The following is a 25015-nucleotide window of genomic DNA, read 5'->3' on the forward strand; positions in this document are numbered from 1 at the left end:
TTCTGCTGCTGTTGCAAAAGAAGTTGACACTTTAAAGAAGAGCATAGCGACAGAAGGAAGCAATTCTGAAGGTTTTAAATTCTTATCGATGCCTGCTCGTCCATCTCTGAAGTTATCCACATATGATGGGAAGACATCCTGGCAAGTGTATAAAACACAATTTTCTATCGTTTCGGATGCGAATGGATGGGATTCCCAAACTAAGGCCTGTCATCTCGCCGCTTCTCTGAGAACAGACGCAGCGGATATCCTGCAGGCACTTCCAGAAAACCAAAGACTTGACTTGGAAGCTCTATCCGGCGCATCAGAGCTGCGCTTTGGCGAGAAGTGTTTAAAAGACTACAGCAGGCTTCAATTAAAATCCCGTCAACAGAAGCCCACCGAATCACTCCAGGAACTCGCCACGGATGTTGAAAGGCTGTTCCACCTCGCCTTTACGGAGTGCCCGAGAGAACCGAGGGAAATCCTGTCCCTGCAGTACTTTATCGATGGCATCCGTGATCCCGAAATACAGAAGGCTCTACGAATGGCGGATGTTAAAGATTTAAAAAGCGCTCTAGTGTACGCCATGAATTTCGAGGCAGCCCAGCAAGCCACTCGTCGAGACCGCCACCCAGTCAGAGCTGCTCAAGTGCAGGAGCCAGGGGATCAAGTCACCGCTCGTCTAGACGATTTAACTAGACAACTGGACTCCTTGAGACGGAATATTGGTGAGAAGAAACGAACCGTTAAGTGCTGGAACTGCGGTGCTGAAGGACACATACGACGAAACTGCAGAATACCCCAGGGTACGGATGTCAAGACCGCTCCTAACAAACAGCAGGGAAACTAATTAGTGGCCATCTCGCGGGGCGGAGGTTGCCAGATAATGAAAAGCCCCACTTTAAAGCGTTTCAGATTTCTGCAATGAGAGGCGGCAGTAATGGACTTTTCATAATAGGACATATTAATGGAGTTCCCTGCAATATGACGATAGATACAGGAGCCAACGTTACCATCATCCGAAAAGATTTGGCTCAACAACTGGGAAACAAACTTATCTGGACGCCGCCCTGCGTTACCCTCCTAACTGTGTCCGGTGAGAAGATCGACATCGAAGGAAAAGCAAATGTTAACATCACGTTTGGAAGTGCCGCTTACCACCACACGGCATATGTAGCAGAGATCACTGATTCTTGCATACTCGGATTGGACTTTCTAAGGAAATATAATTTTTCCTTGGACTTTAAAAATAACGAATTGCATTCTACATCTGAGGACATAGCGTTATTTGGAGTTAATGATGAAGAAGTTAAATCTGTCCATAAAATCATAGCACAAGACATTATCACAATACCGGCAAGAACAGAAAGTTTACTTCCTGGATCCATAGCCGAAAACAGGAATTTCCGCTACGGCATCATAGAATATCCAAAAAACTGTAATAGCCCAGAAGGAGTACTAGTAGCCTCAACACTCGTCGACCTATCCAGAACGGTTATCCCGGTGAGAGTCGCCAATGTAACTGAAAAGGTGAGAATTATTAAGAAAGGTGAAGTGGTTGCAGCATGTACTCCAGTAACCACCGTTGAAAGAAAGAGTAACATCCAAGAATCCGTGTCTTCAGAAAGCATTACATCAGAGTTACTTCAGAATACGCAATTAAACGATGAAGAGAAGAATGCTTCCGATCGCGTCATTAAAGATCTTCAAGTTGTTTTCTCCCGCTCGTCTTTTGACGTGGGTCGAACCAGTTTGACACAACATAGAATAGATACCGGCGATCATCCTCCGATCAAGCAACATCCAAGACGTCTACCGATTGCTAAACAGGAAGAGGTACGAACACTTTTAACGGATATGGAAGAAGGCAATGTCATCGAGCCTTCAGCAAGTCCATGGGCATCTCCCATCGTTCTTGTCAGAAAGAAAGACGGCTCAACAAGATTTTGCGTTGACTATCGCCGGTTGAATGAGGTTACGAAGAAAGACAGTTACCCTCTTCCTAGAATTGACGACATTCTAGACACTCTTTCTGGAAGCAAGTGGTTCTCAACACTTGATTTAAAGAGTGGTTATTGGCAGGTAGAAATACACCCTGAAGACCGAGAAAAGACGGCATTTACTACGGGTCAAGGGCTTTGGCAATTCAAGGTGATGCCGTTTGGACTGTGTAATGCGCCGGCAACATTCGAATGTCTTATGGAGACTGTTTTGAAAGGCCTTTCCTACGAAGCCTGTCTGATATACCTGGACGATATCATCATCGTCGGAAAGAGTTTTGAAGAGCATCTAGAAAATCTTAGAAAGGTGCTTCAGAAACTGAAAGAGGCCAATCTGAAGCTGACTCCCGCTAAATGCAAATTGTTTCGAAAGGAAGTGACTTACCTGGGACATGTCATCTCTGCGGAAGGTGTGCGCACGGATCCTGAAAAGGTATCAGCGGTTAAATCCTGGAAACGTCCCGAAAATGTCCATCAGCTGAGAAGCTTCCTAGGGCTTTGCACCTACTATGGGAGATTCGTGAAGGACTTTTCTTCCATCGCAAGACCCCTTCACAAGCTGACAGAGAGCAACCAAAAGTTCTTGTGGATAAAAGAATGCGAGGATGCATTTAACAACTTAAAGGAGGCTTTAACATCTGCTCCAATCCTGACGTATCCTCAGCTCGACCGACCATTTATTCTCGACACCGACGCGAGCAATGAAAGTGTCGGTGCTGTTTTGTCCCAAGAAATAGACGGCCAAGAACGTGTAGTAGTTTACTGGAGCAAGTGCTTGTCTAAACCGGAGAGGAATTACTGTGTTACTAGGAAAGAGTTGCTCGCCATAGTCAAAGTTGTAGAACATTTCCATCATTATCTATACGGGAGAAAATTCCTCCTCCGCACGGACCATGCCTCATTGACCTGGCTTTTAAATTTCAAAAATCCTGAGGGTCAAATAACCAGGTGGATACAGAGACTCCAAGAATATGACATCACTATCCGTCATCGTAAGGGATCATCACACGGGAACGCCGACGCCGTGTCTAGACGACATTGCCCGGAAAGCTGCCAATATTGTTCCAGGGATTGTACTGCCCGGGTCTTGCAGTCCTTGGGAAGGGGGCAGTGTTACGAATTTGGTATTTAAAAAGCTAATGTTAGTTCAATTATAAATTAAATGGTTTTATTTCTCGCGCAGTGCAGCGCGTGACAAATATTAAAAGAAAGCTAAGTCGGAAAATTGAAAATACAAGAGCGCGTGCATTAAATAAATATCTCTTTTTGATTTCAAGAAAGTACTGGAATTCTAGCGCGTCATTTTAAAATCTTATAAAAGGAGGAAAACATCTCAGTTTGTAGTAGTTGCTTAGTTTGTTGTTGTTTCGAGAACTGCTCTTGTTGATTGTAGCGAATTCGCGGATTAGCGTTCTTTAGCCGTTTTGAATTACGTTCTATTGGACATTTGAGTAGTTAAAAGATAACTACTGTGAGATATTGTAATACTGCATGATAATTTGAGACAATTTAAGCATTTTTGTTGTGATAATAATAAATTTTTGTTCATTTTTCATCGGACTTGTGCATTTATTTCATAACGAGCCCGTACGCACGCAACAATATAATAGTAAGATATTTAGAACTTAATACACAAGGACACGAAAGAATTTAAATTCAAAATGTGTAAAATTCCAACATTTCCTAATAAATTGTAAAAAAAAAATATCATCTAATTGTTTTCAAACGAGAGTCTAAAACTGATTAATTTTTCAGCAGCATATTGAGCGAAAAATGATATTGGCATAGCTGCTAACTTGAAAATGAAGCAGCTTAAAAATGTTTAAACTTGCTTAGAATGAATTTCGCGCATTGCTTATTTTTAATTACTGGATTTGCATTACCTTGAAATTTGCATTTTAATACTCAGTGTTGCGAGAGGCAATCTTAGCCGTTAATACTTTTATAACAGTTTTTACATTACTTGTAATACGCTAGGCTAATTTAACAGCAATGTACTTGTAAATCTTTCTGTATTGTTATTTTTATCATTAACAGTATGAATTTTTCTAAAATTATGTGTTACCCCAGGTCGTGTCACCACGTTTTACACTTTATTTACCACGTTTTTTAGTTGAATTATCGCATTAAGTATATTGTTGCTTTAATAATTTTAACTAATCACAAATTGTAAAATGAACAAAAATGATATTTTAGCCAAAATAATATTATTTTTCCTTCCTTTTTCTACTCTCTAAATATTACTCCAAGTGAAGAGTTAAAACAAAAAATCAAAATTAAGTTCGAAGCGCTAAAACATTAAGCAATTAGGAAAAGGTAGAAACCTCATCATTCAAATGCATATGTCCATTTTTTGCTCTGCTTGCAGAACTTCCGTGAATAGTAATTACTCCCCCCCCACAAAAAACCCTCTTTTTAAGCACTTTTAAAAAGCATTGCATAATTATGCAACTTGAACAGCCTTAATATTCACGCTTCGATTTTTATCTTTTTGATAAGCAAAACTGTGAGGCAGCAAAGAATGAAATTTTCTGCCATTTTCCCACAACAATTTAAATGAATATGCAAATACTCCATTATGTGTATTTTATTCAAATTAGTTATTCTTTCCTCGATATTTACAGCAAATTATAAATGGACAGCAAATTATAAATGATACAGCAAATTATAAATGCTACAGCAAATTATAAATGGAAGATTATTTTTTATTTTGCGCTTTCCATGTACGAATAAGTAAAATAGTATTTAAATTTTTTTCAATAATTTTTAAATGATCAGACCTGTGATCATAAAGTCTTCTAAATGCCACCTCTTTAAAACGTTTGTTGGATGAGCTTTATATAAATAAACGCTATTTTTATACCTGCATGAAATATTATGAGTCATGGTAAAAATAATGCCCTAAAATAATTAAATTATTTTCTCAAGATGATGAAGATGTGGATTGAAACTCTTATCAAAGAGGAGATCTTTGTAAAGATTTGCTTGATAACACTTTGGTAAGATTCAAAATATAATCAAGATGTATGTTTTGATTATATATTTCAGTTAAATAAAACGCCCATTACAAATGTAATAATAGATTATCACTGCAAATAATTAAATTTCGAACATTGCGTTTCAGAAGAATTCTAAACCTCATCAACGAATGCGTCTAGAAAGATAATATCATCCATAAGAAATTACCCGTAGGGTATGGTTTCGCAAGTTGTACCACAGCTTAATAGTATTTTTTGAATACAATCTGCACAAAAACTATATATGCACTCACAAGGAAACGAACTAGTATCACGAAATTCAGCATTATGAGGAGATAAAGAAATGACTACAAATTCAGAACAAAAGATAATTTTTTAAGAAGTTATGGCATGAAAATGTTACAGCCACCTCTTACCAGCATGAAAAATGTTACCACCAGTATACCAACCTCTTGGAAGTTATACAAGCCGAAGCACCACTTGGCATCGAATCAACTAGGTCATCTATGACCCCCTGATCATAGGAAGCTCATAGGATAATCTTTTCAAGTGGGCAGTTAATTCACCAATATTCTGCAGTTGCCTTCTAAGCATGCCCCAGTGTGTTGTAGAGGGGAGAGGTCTGCTGACCTGATAGGCTACGGGAGTACTTCATATCCTTGAAGACATTGTTGGAAGATTCGCGCAGTATGTGGACGAGCGTTGTTTTGCTGATAAATGGCAGCTGAGCGACATAATAGCATAGGCAGTGCAACCGCCGTTAAAATATCGTCCACGTAACTGTGAGCCGTTGTAGTGCCTTAAAGGACGAGTAGAGGTGATCGTGTGTCCCAATAAATTACTCCCTATATTATAAGACCGTGTGTAATCGCTCGCTGTATGCAGCTCGACAACAAATGCGATCAGACCCGCTGGCCCAGCCGCCTTCACACACGTGCGCGTTGTTTATCAGTACTGAGATTGAATCGAGATTCATTGCTGAAGATCACAGGTTTACAGTCGGGCACACTTTAGCTTCCGCGAGTTCGGCGAAAACCCAACTGACAATGCCTGTGATGTCAGCCAGCCGTCTCAGAATATATTTCCTTGATACTATTGAATGCCTGAAAAGTGTCAAATGGAGTCGAATCGATGCTAGCAACGCTGCTGATGCGGAAGTGGCAGCTCTTATGGTTGCACGATCCTTGCGATCATTTGTGTTCCTGAGACGCCCTGATTCTCTGCAACGGTAGACAGTCCCTTCCGTGATCCATTGTCGCTAACACTAAGCAACTACCACACCGCGCCGACTGAGCTGGCGGCCGATATGCCTGTTCGAAGGCCGATATTCTGCTTCTCTAAGGCCCTCTTATGTCCCTTCTCCAAAGTCCGACAACTGTTCGTACTGCCGCCGGTTATGTCTCAGAGGCATCTTTAGTCACAATCTTCTTAAATAAAGGGATGCCTTCATGGAGGACACCCTAGGCCATTCACCGGAATTCGAAACCGGGAACGAATTACCAGTGTGCAGAGACTTTACCGCTCGGTCGATGGCGGTAAAGTCTGCCTGGCGTAATATGTAAAGTTATTGGTGATATTGTCCACTAACATTCCTGATAAAATTTTTCACCCCATCGTTTTACACTGTTTCTTGCTTCTCTTAAAAATATTAATGTTTTTCAGAATCACTTAAAAGATCTTTTATTTTGTAATAAACAAAATTTGCTTATGTAGGAGTTTAATCACGGGAGACTCCCCTTTCTCAAAATTTACATAATTCCCTTCGCCGATGATTTCAAGCGTATACGTGCCTCAACTTTGAATACCTTTCATAACCTCGATTCCAGGAACCCGTAGTGAAACGTGAGTACTTGGGGGCAACACTTGATGAAGACCCAAAATACAATTTATTCACCAGCAGGCACTATTTCATAGGACAATTCCAAAGGTATGTTCACACTCATAAAAAAACTACAACAAACACGCTGAAACAATCAGTAGCACTGCCTTCCACTGCCACTTAGGCTATAACGGTGAAAATAGCTTCACGGCAGAGCACTAAAGTACAGCTCTCGATTCGGTCGATCGCTCCCAAGCTAATCTCTGAACTCAAGACAAAACGTTTGTCCCAGGACTGGCAGGGAATATATAGCATTAACCTAGCTTCGAGAATACCATTAAGAATGCGCTCTAGAATGTTTTCGCTCCGTCTATGGCATATCGCGAATTTTGTCGCCAAATATCGCCAGTGAGCCAAGTCTGGCAACCTTGCCTTTCCTTGCCATTTTCTAGCAACCCTAACACCGCTTTACAAGGAAGCTATCTCACCGCAGCTGAGTATTTCACAACAATATTTTAAAAGTTAAAAAAAAAAAAAATGTATTTAGTTCTCTTTCGTGCTACTCTTCCATTTGTCCTCCTCTCTGGATACGAACACATAAAGTTGATGTTTTGATGTTTTATAACGTGAATTTATTATATGATTCAACTATTTACATTGTAGAGACATTAGATTGTTTTTTTTTTTTTTTTTTTTTTTTTTTTTTTTTTTTTTTTTGAAGCTGGAGAGATGAAAAATGAGTAACCGCCGGGAATCGAATCACGGACCTTTGGAATGCTGGCCCAGCGTGCAGAACCGCTACACCATGAAGGCACGCTAGGAAAGCGGTAGAAATACCTTATATACTCCCCTTTTTAAAAGGCGACTGTGTTTTAGGGGACCTAATCGCCAAATCCCGTATGTGGAGAATCCTCATTTAACACCTTTTTAGTTCGAGCGCCACTGTAGAGACATTAGGTTATTTTAAGGCCAGAAAGATGAAAATTAGCAACTGCCTTCGCCGGGAATCGAACCAAGGACCTCTGAAATACCGGCCCAGCGTGCTGAACCACAACACCACGAAGGCACGCTAGGAAAGCGGTAGAAATACATATAACATTATACCGCTTAATGTTATAACCTTATAACATTATACCGCTTTCCAGTTTTTTCAATCTGAAGAATTACTCTATACATAAGTCTGTGATTGTTACTGCGTTAAAGGTGTGCATTTATAGTATATGCAAAAAGCTAAATAACTGGACTTTTAAAACAGAATAAGCTTTTTTTTTAAATTTGAGATAAGTTTCTTTATTCAAATTCTTTACATTCTTCAACCAAACATTTCTACTCAAACTAAGCAGAGTGGGTGATCTAGAATTTTTTTTTTTTAAAGTGGGAAGATAGAATTTTCTTACTGAGAATATAGAATCTAAAACAGGCATTTATACGTTACTTGATTTCAAACCGTAATACACATCTTATTGATTTTGCTTTATTTTTACAGTGGCTAAATAGATAAACATTTGCTGTTAATGTAACTAAACGTTTATCACACTAACCGCGTTGAATCATTTATTTTACTTCAAGAAAAGCAAAAAAATTAGCAGTGTTTTCCTGGGTTTCAAACATTGGATTTTCGGATTCCCAGGCGGACGTGTTTCGAGAACACCCCGAAGGCATCCGTAACGAAGGGGAAAATTCCTTACAAATATATTAATTCAACGGTATGGCATTAAAATGAATATATGTACATACTTATAGAGATAATCTAGAATAGTAGTGATAGTGTCCATATGTTATAAGAAAGGAACTTAAAACACGTTATTCCATATCAGATATGATCTGGCAGACAAAGTAAATCCATTCTTACATAAGTCAGGTATTCGTTTTTTTTCTAATATAATCCCCAAGTCGTTTAACACATGCATTTCTGGTTTATCGCACGAATAGGTTTTATACCAGTTTAGAAACAAAATAAAAATAATTTAAAAATATTGATTATAAGTTGAGAAAATAAAATAAACATTGTGTGGGAACACAAACACATTGTTTGTTATTCCAGATTATATGCCGATCGAAACGTGAGAAAGTGTTTTTGCTTTCGGAGAACATGTAACGTAAACAAGATAAATCTACTTAGGGAGCGTAAGGAAGAATCCTCCAGGGTAGAAAACTTTCTTACGTGCTTTGCCGTTATAAAATAAATAGTTCATGGAGTCTTCGCTAAGCTCTAAAACATTTTATTTCTTAGACGTTTCAGCTCGGTTTTGTGTATTACGAACACTTTTAAGGTTATTTGGCAAGTGATAGCCCCTTCTGGATTTCTAAAATTCCTCCTTTAGCGCCAAATTTGGCCTGAGGCTGAAAGAGCATATAATGTGTTTCAAAAAGAAAACAAAAAACTGCTCTTTCAAGTATAGACAACTGCATACCAACGCAGTTCATTGTAACCATAATAAATGCATAGCAATATTCAATCAATGTTCAATCAAATTTTGGAAGCACAGTTAGTTTAATTTTGTATTAAGTGACATGTGGCATACATAAGAAGTATCGTGATTTCTATCGTATTTAAGGCACGTAAATATAAGATAGGTTTTGGCCACACATTATTCCAGTAGCAAATGTTTTTAAGGAAAATGAATGTCATAAGAATTATCTTAAAATTAGTAACTGTAGGCTGACTTCTATTCGAAAATATGAAATAAACATTACACATCTATAACTAAAATACACACAATTGTAAGAACTCTTATTTGCCTTTTATTGTTGGTGTGTATGAAATTCAAAAAAACGAAAATCAGGTTGATGGGAGATGTAAATTGAAAGAAAGAAATTATGTGATTATGAAAGTTTATAGTTGTTCACCAAGGAACAGACTAAAAGTTTTAGGCAATGTATCACATTTCTGAATTCGTCTGCGGATGAATTTTATAATGTACAAATTTGATAAGCAGAAACAAATTTTACCCATAATAGTATACCTAAAGAGAATCAACATGGGGTAAAATGAGAAGAGATTAACAATCGGGTAGAAACAATCCGCCTACAATTAATGGATTTAAATGTTTTTGAATTTCATTCTACTTTTTACTGCTTTATAGACGACTGATAGCCAAGAAGAAGATTGTCAGAGGCGGATAAGTTAAAACAGTCAGGAAAGCAACAATCAGAAGCGGTATTACTGACAACTCCGACCAAATTATATTAAGGGGCAGACCAAAGACTTCAAGGAGGACAGAAGAAAATAGGAAAAAAAAAAGAATCTGATGGCACGTCTAGAAACAAAGAAGGGAGCTAACTGCATATGGTCAGAGAAAGTGGAATGTGAGAGATTGCGTTATATGCGCTAATTTGACTTGAAAATAATAACGATGAGGTAGATTATATAAAAAGGATCCTCCAATTTCCCTCCAAACTGTTTCACTAAGGATATGAGGTTTCGTTTTATTTCTACTGGGTTTATCCGATCAACTAATGTCTATATTTTAGCGGAAATAGAAGCAGGGGATTTATTATATTACTGTTACAAACTTTTACCCATTTTTCTAGTTGCATAAAAATATTATAAACCAGTTACTGAAAACCTTTAATATAATTGACAATTTTTCTGATATTTACTGTCTTATAAATCATGATGCAATCATTTCGAATCGATATATAAATAAATAGGCTATAAAGTATGCTGTTATTTTGCTTGGCCATATGAAACTTAAAATAATATTTATGAATTAAAAAAATAACTTTTAGGAATCATATTTTTCTTAGAGCTATAATAAGAGACTTTTACAAGATATGCCAGAATTTGATTCGTGTCAGACGCAATCACTCTTTTATATAATTGACTGGGTTTATTTTAGCATGGCAAAGCATAAGATAACTATTTGTTAGGAGAGACGCCTTCTTAGACAGCGCTGTAAGGGAAACTGGCTTATATCTGCGTTACATATAAGGGGAGCCACAAAAATATCCATGCAGCTGGCCCCGTTCGCCGGGATTCGGGCCCCGGCCGAAATACCAGTATTCAGTTCTCGGCTCCAACGCTGCTACAACTGTCAGCAAATTGGCCATATAAGCCGGTAATGTTCAAATACACCAGCTTGTGTCCAGTTTTCTAAGGTACATAGCGAGCTAATAGCGAGTAATTACAGGAACTCTGTAATTACTCTGGGAAGTACTGCAGAAGAGCCCTAGGATAAACTGCAAAATTAGGCGGAAGAGCCCTAGGATAAACTGCAAAATCGCAAGAATCAGTCAATTCAGTTAAGAGTCATGCAACTGTATTGATTCGGGAACTGATTGATGTGGGGTTCTGCTATGTTCCTGGCGCATTAAGGTTTTGTTTACTTGATTATGGCAAAGCACACTAGGGCTATCTGCCTCCTGGCGCATTAGCAAGAATTTACATATCGCGGTTTCTTTCATCGGGATATTTGTAGCATTTATCCTTATGATATGATCTTTATTTCTCTAGTAACTATAGCCCGCTACAATACATATCCCTAGTGCTTTAAAAATTATTCGAAGAAGGATGAACTAACAGGCAATTAGTCGACTCGAGTCCTTTAACCTCTGAGCTGTCAGCAGGGTAATTGAAGATGAGTAAAATACAGTTTGTTTATAATTAAAGTTGCGACTTCAAAACGCTCTAGCTTAACTAGCGGTCAGAATGATTTGATACTTTACTAGAATAGTTACTAGGAAATGGAAGTTTGTTTGGCGGAAGAAAAAAAATTTCCAAAATGTGGCCATAGATGGCGTTCTCAAAGGAAAGGCTTAAATGGATTCGTTAAACAAAGAAATGTTAGTCGAATGGAAACAATAGAATCCAAGGACTTACGACAAATTTATTAGCAAAAAGACAAGAATACGTGTTTACAGCGAAAACAGTGATAGTGACAAGAGCAAAAGAGGAGCTTCATGAAACAAACGCCTTAGGGATGATTAACATGGAAGTTGTTCGGAATGCCCTTCATTTTGTTAGGCTACTAGTTGGAAGTATAAAAGGCATGTTCTACAGCAGATCGGTGGGTATCTGTGCTGATGCTATAAATGTGGTGCTTGATGCTTTCCTTCAAGTTGTCAGATTCGCAAATCACCCGCTGTAAAAAGCATTCTTCAGGTATCTTCAAAAGCTGAAAATCACTTGGGTCTAAGTTAGGAGAATGTGGCAGTCACGGTGTTGGAAAATGACTGCTCATTATTCTATCATCTGTGAAATGAGCAATCAGCAGCTGCTTCACATGAGTAGGAATGGGCAGAGGAGCGTTATCTTGCATGAATTTTGTGTGATCCACAAACTGACGCTACTAAAGTGCTGAAAGGACATTTCTGTGCAAAAATGTTTCATACCGCTTGTCATCAGCGGTTCATGTAACGAGAGTCTCAGGCGTGATCTCTCTGAAGAAGAACAGAGTGATGACAAATGCTGCCATTATTCCGCACCACACAGTTACTGAAAACGTAATGGCTGACTCTCGGAAAATTGCCCATATCCTACAATTTTGTGCATTTGCAGAACCTTGCACATGGAAATGGTCTTTGTCAGACCCCAGAGTGTTCCATGTCCATCCATTGTCCACTTCCCTCCGGAAAAGAAATCGTAATGGAAACGATTCACGTGTTTCCAGATCAGCAGGTAGCAGTTGCTGCACGAGTTGGTTTTGTACGGATAGCAGCGGAAGATGTTCCGTAGGACTTTACGCACAATGCTGATAGGCATCGGCAAAGTTCATCGACAACTGCTGATTCCCGCATCACTGCTCGTGTGTTCTTGTAATGCAGTGGCCACATCTTCCACTGTTCCGGAAGATGAAGTAATGATGAAGTAGATCTTTGTGGTCCCCTGCATTTAAGAAATGGATCCAAGAGTTGGACAGTACTGTTTACTTGTGCCGTTTATCGAGCTGTTCATATTGAACTAGTAACGTCCTTGTCTACGGATACGAATAATATCTTTCTAGCATTGAAAAGATTTATAGCAAGAAGAGAACACCCTAGCGTTATCTATTCCCACAATGGAACAAATTTAGTGGGTACGGCTAACGAATTAAAATAAATTGACTGGTCCAGATTACAGGAATTCATATCGTTTAAGAGAATTACATGGTAGTTTAACCCCACATCAGCACCCTGGTGGCGTGGCTTTGAGCAGAGTCTGATAGGTATGTTAAAAGGTATACTTAGACAAATTTTAAGAAATTCTCGTCGAGATTATGAAGACTTATACACAGTACTCTGAGGTGCTGAAGCTATCTTGAATAGCATACCCTTAACCTAGATGTTTGAAGATAGCAAGGATCATATACCCTTATCTCCTAAAAATGCTTTTGAAAGAAATAAAAGAAGCGGGAGTTCCAGATTTAGATCTAATTGATTCAAGCAAGGCTAACAATATTTTGTGCAACAGCTTAGAAAACGATTTAGAATTGAGGGGGAGAATATCGCGAACGTTCTTCCTTCTCAAAAACTGTAATTGTAACCTGGTAGAGAACACTGAGTTTTGATTTGAATGTCGTGCGTAGAAATTTCGCTGTATATACTGAACTCTGTAAAAATGGAAAATATGTGTTTGTAACTTTAATTTTTTTTATTAAATGCTTTCAAAATATTTGCTCTTCTGTGAATCTGGATGAACCCTGGATTTTAACCATTTAGAAAATAATGTTCACCATCAAAGAATTCGGACATCGAAAACGGAAGTAAGATTCAACAAAACTAAAAGTTTAGTGTGAGTAATTTCAGCTTATTTATTGAACTGTTTTTGGAACACATATAAAACAACATTTTACATACAAAATAAAAGTGTTGCTGATTAAACAAGATATTTTATGTATTTACGGAGACGCATTCTTGCTTAATTTGGACATTTTGTAATTTAGGAAATCGAAATATTGCATAAAAATAAGTTTGTATGAAGCAGTTAAAAAACTAAATTTTCCGATTGTGTATCTCAGTTAAAGGAAAGTCTTACATTTTGGATGATAAATCATTCTTAGAAGCAACAACTACCATATATAATAAGCTTAAAATATTATACAACCTTAAAAAGGTTTTTCACGTGTCAGGAAATCGCTCTTTTTAAAAATTTATAAATCTCAGCAAAACTTTTGTATTTCTCTGTGGTGCTGCTATTTTACGTTACAGAATAAAATCATCTTCTTTCTTTCTTTGAAAAAGATAAGCTTTAGAAATACCTTTTTTAGGTATTCATATATGGAAATATTTAAAGATAATATTTAATTACAAGCCGTTTCTAACTTATGCTAAGATAGTACTTACAAAGTGTATTCATTGAAGAAATTATGACGATTTTCTAACTTTCTATAATCAAATAATAACAACAACAGTAGAAATGTGTGAATGTCATTATTGTCAGCCTTGCATGTGATAATTTATCGTCCTTACGTGACACGATACAATCAATGATAAATTTTTACTTGATACGATGAATCATACGGAATAATAACTAGCCATCTTTACTTCATATGATACAATCGTTATGCTATGATAAATTTCTATCCCTATATTAAACGATATGATAATTTGCTATCCTTATTTACATGATTATTTCTTTACATTTCCTATACCGATAAAGATCATAATTAATACCGGCAGGATGGTTTTGAATTTATGCAGTACATAAATCCTTTTATTAATGTTTATTTTGCTACTATTTGCATTATTATTCGTGTTAATACAATTGCAAAACCTTCCATTAACATTCAAGTATTTTTTTTATTATGGTAAAACGTTGTTTCACCATAATAAAAATACTAAAGCCGCGGCGATAGATTTTAAAATGTTATCAAAATCTAAAAACTGACACATCTTAATTACCTTTTTTAATAACTTAACAACAGTAGAAATGTGTGAATGTCATTATTGTCAGCCTTGCATGTGATAATAAGTGGTAAAATTGATCAATACTAGTAATTATACCTGGGTTAAAATCCTTGGAAAGATGCTAACAACAGGGAAATAACCTTTGTATGTTTTCCTAGCCTAAGCATGAATTTAATGAGGTGAGCGAGAATATGACTACATGTTTGATAGCTTCATGTCATGACAGTATTGTAGTTAGAAAGTCTGAGATAGTGTCATCGGACAGGGAAGACTTAAAGTTTATAAAAAATTTTAATAATACCGAACATATGGCACGCGTGCCACAGTCGGCACGCAGAGCTTCATCAGTCGGCATGCGACTAAAATATTACTTCCTTAATCAATAATCACAATAAAATGATACTATGTAATTTAAATAAGTGTTTTATTCAGTTCTTGAACGTTTCACATTTTTACTTATCGCGTAATGACACTGGAATAGGGCTTAAGCCTAGATATAAGATTTTCACATATCGCCATAGAAATGATATACATAATTATTTAAGACGTTTCAGTTGTTTGGGCAAATCATATTACTTTTAAATGGCAAAAAATACGCCAAGGGTGATGCAGCTAATGTTTGCTAAACGAACTCAAATTTATTGCAGAGTGCCGGTGAGTTTTAATACTTTCATTGTTAAACAGATTCCAGTTTTATGGTTTAAGCATTTTGAGGTAACTTATGAATAATTCTAATTTAATATCTTAAGCGGAATGGCAAGCGACCCCAAACATATTCGCCACCACTGCCCTATGTCTTGAACGTTCCCAACCGTTCCTTATTACGATTATTACATCACACCTTTCAGGAGATTTTTTTTCCTGGATGTTTCAAATTGCCAGGAATCGTTTACTGGCTCCTCGTACTATTGATGAAAAACTGCTGCATTAAAATTTTTCCCTCTCTTTCCTCGGTTTCACAATCAGTTGGGCAATAATAAGTTGCTAACTAGGTTACTATTAATAATCACAGCATAGCAACTGTTAACGCAAATGCTCATATTTGCATGTGCAACTTGATACTTCTTGTTTCACGAAGATCTTGGCTAATGATATTAACTCAAGCACGTGACTCTTATTTGAAAAGAAAGGACAGCGTTGGAAATTTAATAGATAACTCAATACACTACATCAAATGTATAGACAGATTTTAAGGTATTTCTCCCGCCCTTTTAGCATACCTTTGGGGTGTAATAGTCAGCATGCTCGGCGTGTATTCGAGAGTTCCAGGTTCGAGTCACGGCAAGGGTATTGCTCATTTTTCATGTCTCCTGCTTGCAAAATGTAACTAATAGCTCTACAGTGGCGCCCGAACTAAAAATGGTCGCGGATGATTATTCTTCACCACCAGGATTAGGCGATTGTATCCCCTAATCCCCAGTCGCCGTTTAAAAAGGGGAGTATGTAATGTAGGTAAGTAGGTATGGCGCGGTCCATACCTACTTACCTACATTACATACTCCTCCTCCTGGCAAGGCCAAGCGCGCCTAGACCAGCAACAAAAGAAGAACATAGAGGACAACACAACACGAATAAACAAAGTTTCTAGCAGCAGTCGTATTGGGAGTTCTTTGTTATTGGTCTAGTCCAATTGCAACTAGGTTTTTATTAATTCTTCCCATGAGCTCTTTTGCTATGTTTTTCCCTTCATTTCTAGTATAAAAAAGTCCTTATAGTCCATCTTGCTATTCCTAAGGTCTTTTGTTAGTTCACATTCTTCCACATACTGCCTGTTATTTCCCAGCTTTCCGCATAGTGATTAGGTTGCGTTTTCTTGAAATTTAAATCTGTTTAGGTAAGCTGGAAATCTACTGTGACCTGAAAGGGTCGAATAGAGGTCTTTATCGGTTATGGTTTTAATTTTTTTCTAGACTTCAGTGCTTTGTAAGTAGTCCTTTCTACGTTCTGAATCTCTCCATTTTTATTTCGTTTTTTATATGTATATTTAGATCCATTTTCCTTATTGTTTTCCATTTAAATCCCCGATAATCTGTTCTTCCTATACTCACCTCAGCAGCAGCGTTTTTTGCAAGGGCGTCCGTCCCCTCATTTCCCTCCCATCCAGCGTGCTCTTTCATCCAAGAAAGTTTTATTCGATGTTTTGTGGAAAGATTCCTCTAGAATCCCTTCTTGAATTTCAAAACTCGGCTCCTCTGGGCTAGAGAGGCTTTTTAATGTAGGGATAGCCTCTCTAGCCGGCTCCTCTGGGCTAGAGAGGCTGATAGGGAATCGGAATAAATCTGAAATCTATGCTGCCTTGACAAATTCCCTTTTATTCAGCTCATCGCTTTTAAGATAGCGACTAATTCGGCTTGATAAACAGAGTTAATTTCCTCTAGTTTATATTTTCTGTTTTCTATTTCACATCCATGAAAATACACAACAAAAGCCAATCCAATTTCTTCTCCAATCCCAGAGCTATCCGTATACATGTTGAGTTTTCCTATTGGTGGTGTCATATTAATATAAGGGATCGATATTCTCTCCTTTGGGTGAATTAAATTGATATTTAGGTTTTCAAAGGCGCTTCTTGTTAGAAAGTAATATTCGTAGATTATAAAATCTGTCTTGCTAGTCCTTAATAAAAATGTTTCGGAAAAGAATTTATGTGATAAAGAAAGAGAGGGGACGCACACCAATATGCATTGCACTTCTGTGGAGATTGTTCTAAATACTCGGGTCATGCACAACAACGAGTTTCTCTGTATTATATCTAATTTTATTCATAGGCGTTGTAATTCCAACGCTTTGATTCCCCATGCTCCAAAAAATACATATCAGTTGTGATCATTGGAATTTTAACGTTTTTAAAGCTTTTGCTTATTATATTACTTTTTCTTGCTAAAACGTCCTGTATAAAATTACGTTTATAGAAATTCAAAATGCTCTCACTTTTCTTAGTATGAATGTAGTTGAAATGTTAATTTGTTGTCTATGATTACTGTTATGTATTAATCGTTTTATTTTCAAGCTTAAGTTGTTTGGCGTATTATTTCAGTTTTGATTTCTAATTGAAGTTCTAATTTCTTTTGTTTTTGTTGTTGTTTTTGGTTGAAAGTTTAAATTGTAACTTTTTTAAACTTTAAATTTTGGTTAGGTTGCTTTAAAAGTTTTCTTGAGTTGAAGTTGTTTAATTTTAATTTGAGTTTAAGGAGTTAAGATTTTTGGTTTTTGTATCTTGTTGTTTTGACCTTTAAGGTTGTTTAACTTTTAACTTTAATTGCCTTGTTGCTGCACCTTGGTGGTTTAAATTTTTTTTCTTAACCTTATGTAATTTAATTTGCATCCCTGTTTCTTTTAAAGTTAAACGAATACATATTTTCTGACTGGCGGTAGGAAAAATTGATTGTAATTGTAATTCAATTTGGATAATATGTGTGTACACTTTAATTGTGGCTGAAGAAACAATTTTTACAGTGCTGACATTTTTATTATGAATTATAATGTTGTGTAATTAGTAGTTTCTTTTTTTAAAATTTCCTAAAGTCATTTTTGTGTTAACTTGGTTCAGATAATTGTCACCCCTTGCCGTCGGCTTGGAATTCATTCTCGGAAACTCTTATCAGGGTTTTTACTGCACTCCAAAATTCCTTTTCCCCAAGCGAAAAAACATATGTGGGGGGTGAAGTGCTGGATGGATACACCATATGGTGTTTCACGAAAAGAGGACCCTGTTTTGCTGGACAGGCGAGCATGGAGAGGTTCTACAGCATATTTTATAGTGGGGGAAAATATCCGTTGAGTTAGAAGCTTTGCATTGTCGATTGGGACCACGAACGAGGGTAGTTCCTTCCCCCCCTTGTTTTCGTCTGAAGATCTGATGACACATTGGTGTGGCCTTGGAAGCTGAATGGAGGAATGAATATAAATGGCTCTTCTGGTAGTCGGGAAACCCCTTCCCGTGAAGATTCTTCGCGTTGGGTTGCTGGTTTTGGCTTCCTTGCTGTTCAACATCTACGCCAAGTTTTCAGAAAACGCGCCAGTTATTAAAGTGGCCGCGCGGTGTTTTCGAGAGAGGAGAAGACGAGGAAACCATTTTGAATAACACGTTTGTTTTCGGAAGGAAGGGACCGAGGAGATTATTTTTGATGTTTTCGATGACTTCCAAGATGCAGAGAGGGGACCAGCCGACGGCGTGCCAGGCAGACCAAGAAATTAAACAACTTGCCCGAAGGTCTGAGTTGCAGCACCTGATTTGCAGAATGACCAGCATCTTGGTGATGACCGGAGTCCTGCCGGTTGGAAGCGGCTGTGGGGCGGGGAGCCTGGCCTCCGAAATTGTTATACATTATTAATTATGATTTGTTTTCCTTTACAGAAACCTCTACCGACGAAATTGTTACAAGAACCCGATAATTTCTTGATGCCTGCGAAAGGCGACATTGTTAAAATTGTATGCAGAAACCTCTACCGACGAAATTGTTACAAGAACCCAAAATTTGTTTGATGCCTTCGAAGGGCGACTTTGTAAAAAGTGTATGCAGGTACGTTAAATTTGTTTCTTCAGAGCAAAGGTAGTCCTGCCGCCACCCATGTTAAAAATGTAATTATTCACACAAATGTTCTCATTAATAAACGTTAGATTGATTTTACCTACTTAGCCTTGTAATTATTGTATTTAATTCCTTACACTGGATCTTAGTCATAGAATGGGTTAGCATTTCACAACGCAACTTCCAAAAATTTAGAATTGTTTGCATATTTTGTTTTTATGTTACACTATGATAACTACTCATATACCTAGTTATGTGATTGATACAATATTGGTTGAAATGTTCTTTTATGTTACATATATACATACAGTTACCTACCTCATAATCTAGTATGGACATTGACAATAGATATTTCACAGTAATGATGTTCAGTAGTAAATATCACGTATGAATTTCTATTATGCTATAATGATATAACATTACTCCTAGGTATTTCATGCTTGTTAAGAATATTAATTTTGTTCCATTATATAGGAATCTCGAATTTCTTATGCGAGTTCCGCCTCTGGGATATAATATTGTCGAAGTCTTGTTGAGATTAAATTCCAGGTTTTCTTTTCTCTTCCAAGTACCCATCACTGTAACTATTTCCAGAAATTTCTTTTCTAGTTTTCAAGTGAGACTTCTTTTGTAAGTAGCATGAGATTGCCAGCAAAACATATAATTTCTACGTCTTCTGGTAGGTCTTGTGAGATCAATTTATTCATGATCAGTTTCCAGAGCAGCGGCGAGCTACATGACCCCCGTGTAATCCTCTGTTCAGATGAAATTCTACTAGGTTATGCAAAGAAAATGTAGTTTTCCTTTCACTAAAATAACGTTTCAATAATTTACAAAGGTCTCCGGATAGTGTACCTTTCGCAGGGTATCTCAAATACATAGCTAACTAACAGTGTCACATACTCTTTTCATGTCAAAGGAAATTGCAGCAACGTGATACTTATTTTTTGTTGTTGGTGAGGTAGTTTACAAGCTGATACAGTGCGTCTTCAGTTGATCTTCGACGACGAGCTCATTGTCGGTTTGATATCAGTACATTTTGGGATACGAAATTATTCGATCTATTTATAATAAATTTAACCAGGACATTGCTAAAGCACTTCAGTAAACAGATGGGTCTATAGGAGCCTTTTACCTTTGGAATAAGGATCAAACCAGCGATTTTCCATACCATCAGAAAGACACTCAAAGGTATGGAACAATTGTATACACTTAAAAAAAGTTCCGGGTTAAAGTAAAATAGTCTTTTAACTACCTCTAGACTAATATTATCAATTTCGGGGGGGGCTTTTATTTCTTACGCTTCGAATTGCTGACGCTACCTCATTTGTGATGAAATACCCTTCCAGGGCACCACATCCATCGTCACTCACATTCTCGAAATCAAGTTGTTTCCCTATTGAGACTTTCAAGTCCAGGGTTCTAGTCAAGATCTCTTCAAAGATTTCTTTAATTTGACGCCCCTCCATTCCTTCCGCGCGTATGCAGATTACCTTCTTTATAAAAATTTTTCCAGCAGCAGTTTTACACACCTGATCATGGCACAATCTAGGAAAATCTCGTAACTTTAGTTCAATTTTGTGTTCCTTAACGTTTTTTATACACAGCTAGTGGTCTTTTATATATTATTTTTCTTCCCTTCTTAAGGTCATTCTCTATATTTGCATGTTGATAACTTTTTCTCAAAGCCCGAACATTTCTTTATCTAGATTCCACCAGTTGATTCCCTTCTCTTTCTTTTTAACGACTTTAATATATTTATCTGCGTAGGATTTCATCGAACTTTCTAATTCTTCCACCGTGTTTTCCATATCTGCCCGATTGTTTATGCTGTTTAGTTTTTATGTGTATTTCGTGATTTAGGCTCTAATTTTCTTGCACACTTTATGTATTATTTTTTTAAGATTTTGCGAATAATAAATTTTCAGTTCTTCGCTACTTTCATTATTATCATTTTCTATCATTATAACCATTTTGAACAGGTATTTATGATCACTAAGTGTCTCTTGCTCCAATACATGGAATTTAAAGTTGTCTCTTATAATTTCTATAGAACCCATTACGAGGTCGGTGAATCCAATCCCGACTGGGGAAACCAAAGTTGGTTTTGAGATCACCTCGTTGAATATATCATATATTAAAATTCCCCTGTTATCTATAATTAACGAGTCCCCTTTTTAAAAAGAAGGCGCATATAAGGTATTTCTCCCGCCTTCTTAGCCTGCCTTCGTGGTATAATGGTCAGATTTCATAATTGTCAGATCTACAAGATTTTTGACGTAGCGTATAGATTAGTCTTTATATGATGGCATTTTGTAGCTTCCTTAACGTTAACAAGAGCGTTTTAGCTCTCCTAAATCTGGCCATTTGTCTACACTTTTAAAGAGAGGTCATAACCAATGGTGTGAGAAATTTCAACTCAAAACCATACCACGGAATGGGGAAAAAATCTGAAGATTATGGCAAGCATGGATATACAGCCATACAGAACGATCGCGAGTTTTTTATGAAGAATTCGGGACAAATCGTAATCTTGGGTGACCTCCTGTGATAAGCAATACACGAGGACTGGGTTGGTCAGTGATTTCGGAGTGTAGCCGATTTGAATGCGGATTTGACTCGCAGCCTTGACTAGGAGAAACAAAATATATAATATTTCTGCTGGCTTAAATTATACTTCTATATTTATATGCGTACCTGAAATTATAAACTGCAAATCTATGTCATTTTTGGATTGCGTTATTCTATTCTCAGCAGGTTATGAAATGAATTATTGTGCTCTCGCAGCAGTGTGAATCATGGATTTTCGAATAGTTAGCTGTCATGTTAAGCTCTTCAAATATGAGATAAAGTATGGGGAAATATGATAATTCCTTCCATTTCCCCTCTTAAAAAACCATTACGGAGAGACACGATACACAGTCTGCCAATGTGATGATGAGTTAGCTGTCACTGTATTTTAATTCCAGTTCTATTTTACAGACCAACAGGACCAGGCATTTTGGACCAGAAAACATAAAAATTAACTGAGCCATTGCCAAAGTTTCTACCACGAATTGTCCAATTGCTAGTTTGACAACCAATCACATACATCAAAAACTGACACATGGATGATCATGACTATGAGACTATGAGATTTTAAAAAAATTCAGTTGTTAAGTGATATACCAATGTCCGAGAAGCCAGTCTAGTCCTAGCGGAAGAGGATTCCGCGCAGCCCCACGGAGGCCTCAAATATAATAATTTATAGGAAAAAGAATCTTATCCTGCGAAACTCAAAATAAGGACTACAGTACTACAATTTAGAATAATACACAACACTATCAATTTAGAACAATATAGCATAATCTTAAAATTTAGAATAATCGACAGTAATATTGCTTGATGACTTAACGATTTCTTTCATCCAATTTCTAATAATTAAAAGAAAATTTCTAAAAAAAGTGACTAATAACATTCTAATGATATGTAGACGACTGATAATAAAAATATAAATATTCTTTGAGTAATAAATTTTGCTTATGGTATGCGCATTTTAGTGGCGAACTTGTAATTAATCGTTTAATTGCTCTACGCGCCCTTTCGTGCTGCAATTGGTTAGCACAACTAGCTATCAAATGGATAGTTCATGGTTTGAATACTCAAGACAGCACAGGTGATTTTTATTTTTCGCCATTGAAAAAATTAATTGCCTCTGCACTTGTGACCAAACTAGAAAAAAATAAGGATGGTATTTTATTAACACTTTGAATTTGGTGGACTAGGCACTTGCCTATCACCAATCTTTTTTCAAGAGGAGAAAATTATAAAGCATTACTTCAGTCTGTGTGTGCTATTGTGATTTAAATAGTTCGCATATCCAATTAATAAAGTAATATAGTAATTCATAGCACAGATTGTTTTTTAAATTTACTGCTCTAAAAATAATAGTGTGAGTAAATTTAACATAAGTATTGTGTTTAATAGATTCTTAAAGTATGCCCTGGTAGTTTTTCGTTATTGAATATCAATTTCACAGTAATTCGTTCCGCAGTTCAAGCAGAATTTTAAATGATTCACTGCATATGTTATTTAAATGATGCACTTTTATTATAAACAGATAATTAATTTCAAAGTATTTAATGCAGACGGATAAATTTTATTATCAGTTTCGGTCTTATCTATGCAATTTAAGATTCCTTCTGACAATAAAAAACGTTTAAAATCCGAAAGGGTTTATAAAAATTAACATTTCTTCATGCTTAAAAAGTAGTCAGGCCGAGATAAATAATGCAACATAAACTGCAAAACATTTCTTAAGCAGCTTTTCCAGAGATTAGAAAACTGAGAATTACTTTTATGCAAATTTTAAAGAACACTTTTGTTAGAGACTGCAAATTCTTTTGAAAGAAAGGTACTTCCATTTAACACCTGAAAAATCCATTAAAGTTCTTTCGAGTTTCACCTTTAAACGCTTGAATCCATTAATAGAGACATTAAAAAAAGCAGAATTTTTGCAGAAAGACTAAATGATATTAAAATAACCACGCGTGGGCATATCTTCATTTAATCTACGTTATTAATAATTTTAGCATATTCTAATGCTCTAATGCTTGACTGAAGAGGGTAAATAATTTCGCAGAAATGTTTTCAATTGCAAGCAGAAAGATCTTGTAGAAAGAAATTAAGAGTTTAAGTAAACAAAAATCCTTAATGTAATAGAAGATTAAATTTCTTGGATTTAAAAATCAAATTAGTATCTGTATAATATAAAAACATGTGATTTTTAAAGATAGTAAAATGGTTTTTCATTTCTCCAACTGTTCGGGTTGTTCGCTGTTTAAAATAAAAGGTGTAAAAAACATAAGTATGTGCGTATTTGACTTTACTTAAGTGTATTTTTTATGTAATTTTAAGAGATATGTATTGCTTTCATTTATTTATTTATACTTATTTTGGGCATTTCTTTTGTAAAACTTTTACTGCACATTTCTGACTAATCGACTCTGCGGCTACTTATTTTCATTGTAAGTACGTAGGTAAGTTGAAAAATAAGTTTCCTCTGTCGACTGTGGTCAGAGTTGTGTATGAAAGTCAAAAAATAGAATGAGACATTAAAGATATGACATACCTTTATTTTATTATTCTCGTACGAGTATGTTGAGACATTTGTCATATCGCTTGATAAGCTTCAAAAAGTCCTCCAAGAAAAAATCAGGGCTTTGCATATGGAAGAAGCGTTGAACGGCTTGTTTCACTTCAGTATTGCTTCCAAAGCGCCTTCCCCCGAGATTTTTCTTTTTTGAAAATGTCAGGAAGGTGGATGACATGATTAGAGCGAACCGGCGTATCACCAACGATGAAGTAGCGGAAGAACTTGGAATCTCACATGAGTGAGCTCAAAACAACATCCACGACATTCTTCGATACAGAAAAGTGTCAGCACGATGGGTACCCCGACAATTAACCTCGACACACAAGGAACAACGCATGGGGGTCAGCCTGGAACACCTCGTGCGTTACCATGAAGATGGCAATGACTTTCTGTCCATATGCAAAGCCCTGATTTTTTCCTGGAGGGCTTTTTGAAGCTTATCAAGCGATATGACAAATGTCTCAATGTACTTGGTACCTATCTGGAAAAATAAAGGTATGTCATATTTTTAATGTCTCATTCTATTTTTTGACTTTCATACACAACTCTGACCACAGTCGACAGGGGAAACTTATTTTTCAACTTACCCTCGTACTTACATTTTGTATCATACTGTAAATCTAATTCTCAATCTATCGACATTTAGTTTGAGAGATAGCCAAAAACTCTCCTGACAAGTTCGTTCTCAATTTGGAGATATTTAAATATTTCTCTCCAGTTTAGAACCCTTATTGGAAATTTCT

General features: G+C 36.6%; 1 protein-coding gene across 1 annotated transcript in view; it reads right to left on the minus strand.

The window, feature by feature from the left end:
- The window catches only part of LOC118193378 (synaptotagmin-5-like), a 677594-nt gene that overhangs the window by 334426 nt on the left and 318153 nt on the right, over window positions 1–25015 (minus strand). The window lies entirely within an intron of this gene.

The sequence above is a fragment of the Stegodyphus dumicola genome, chromosome 1 (assembly GCF_044657685.1).
Source record: "Stegodyphus dumicola isolate Sdum_Otavi_A_Nest chromosome 1, ASM4465768v1".
Lineage (NCBI taxonomy): Eukaryota > Metazoa > Arthropoda > Arachnida > Araneae > Eresidae > Stegodyphus > Stegodyphus dumicola.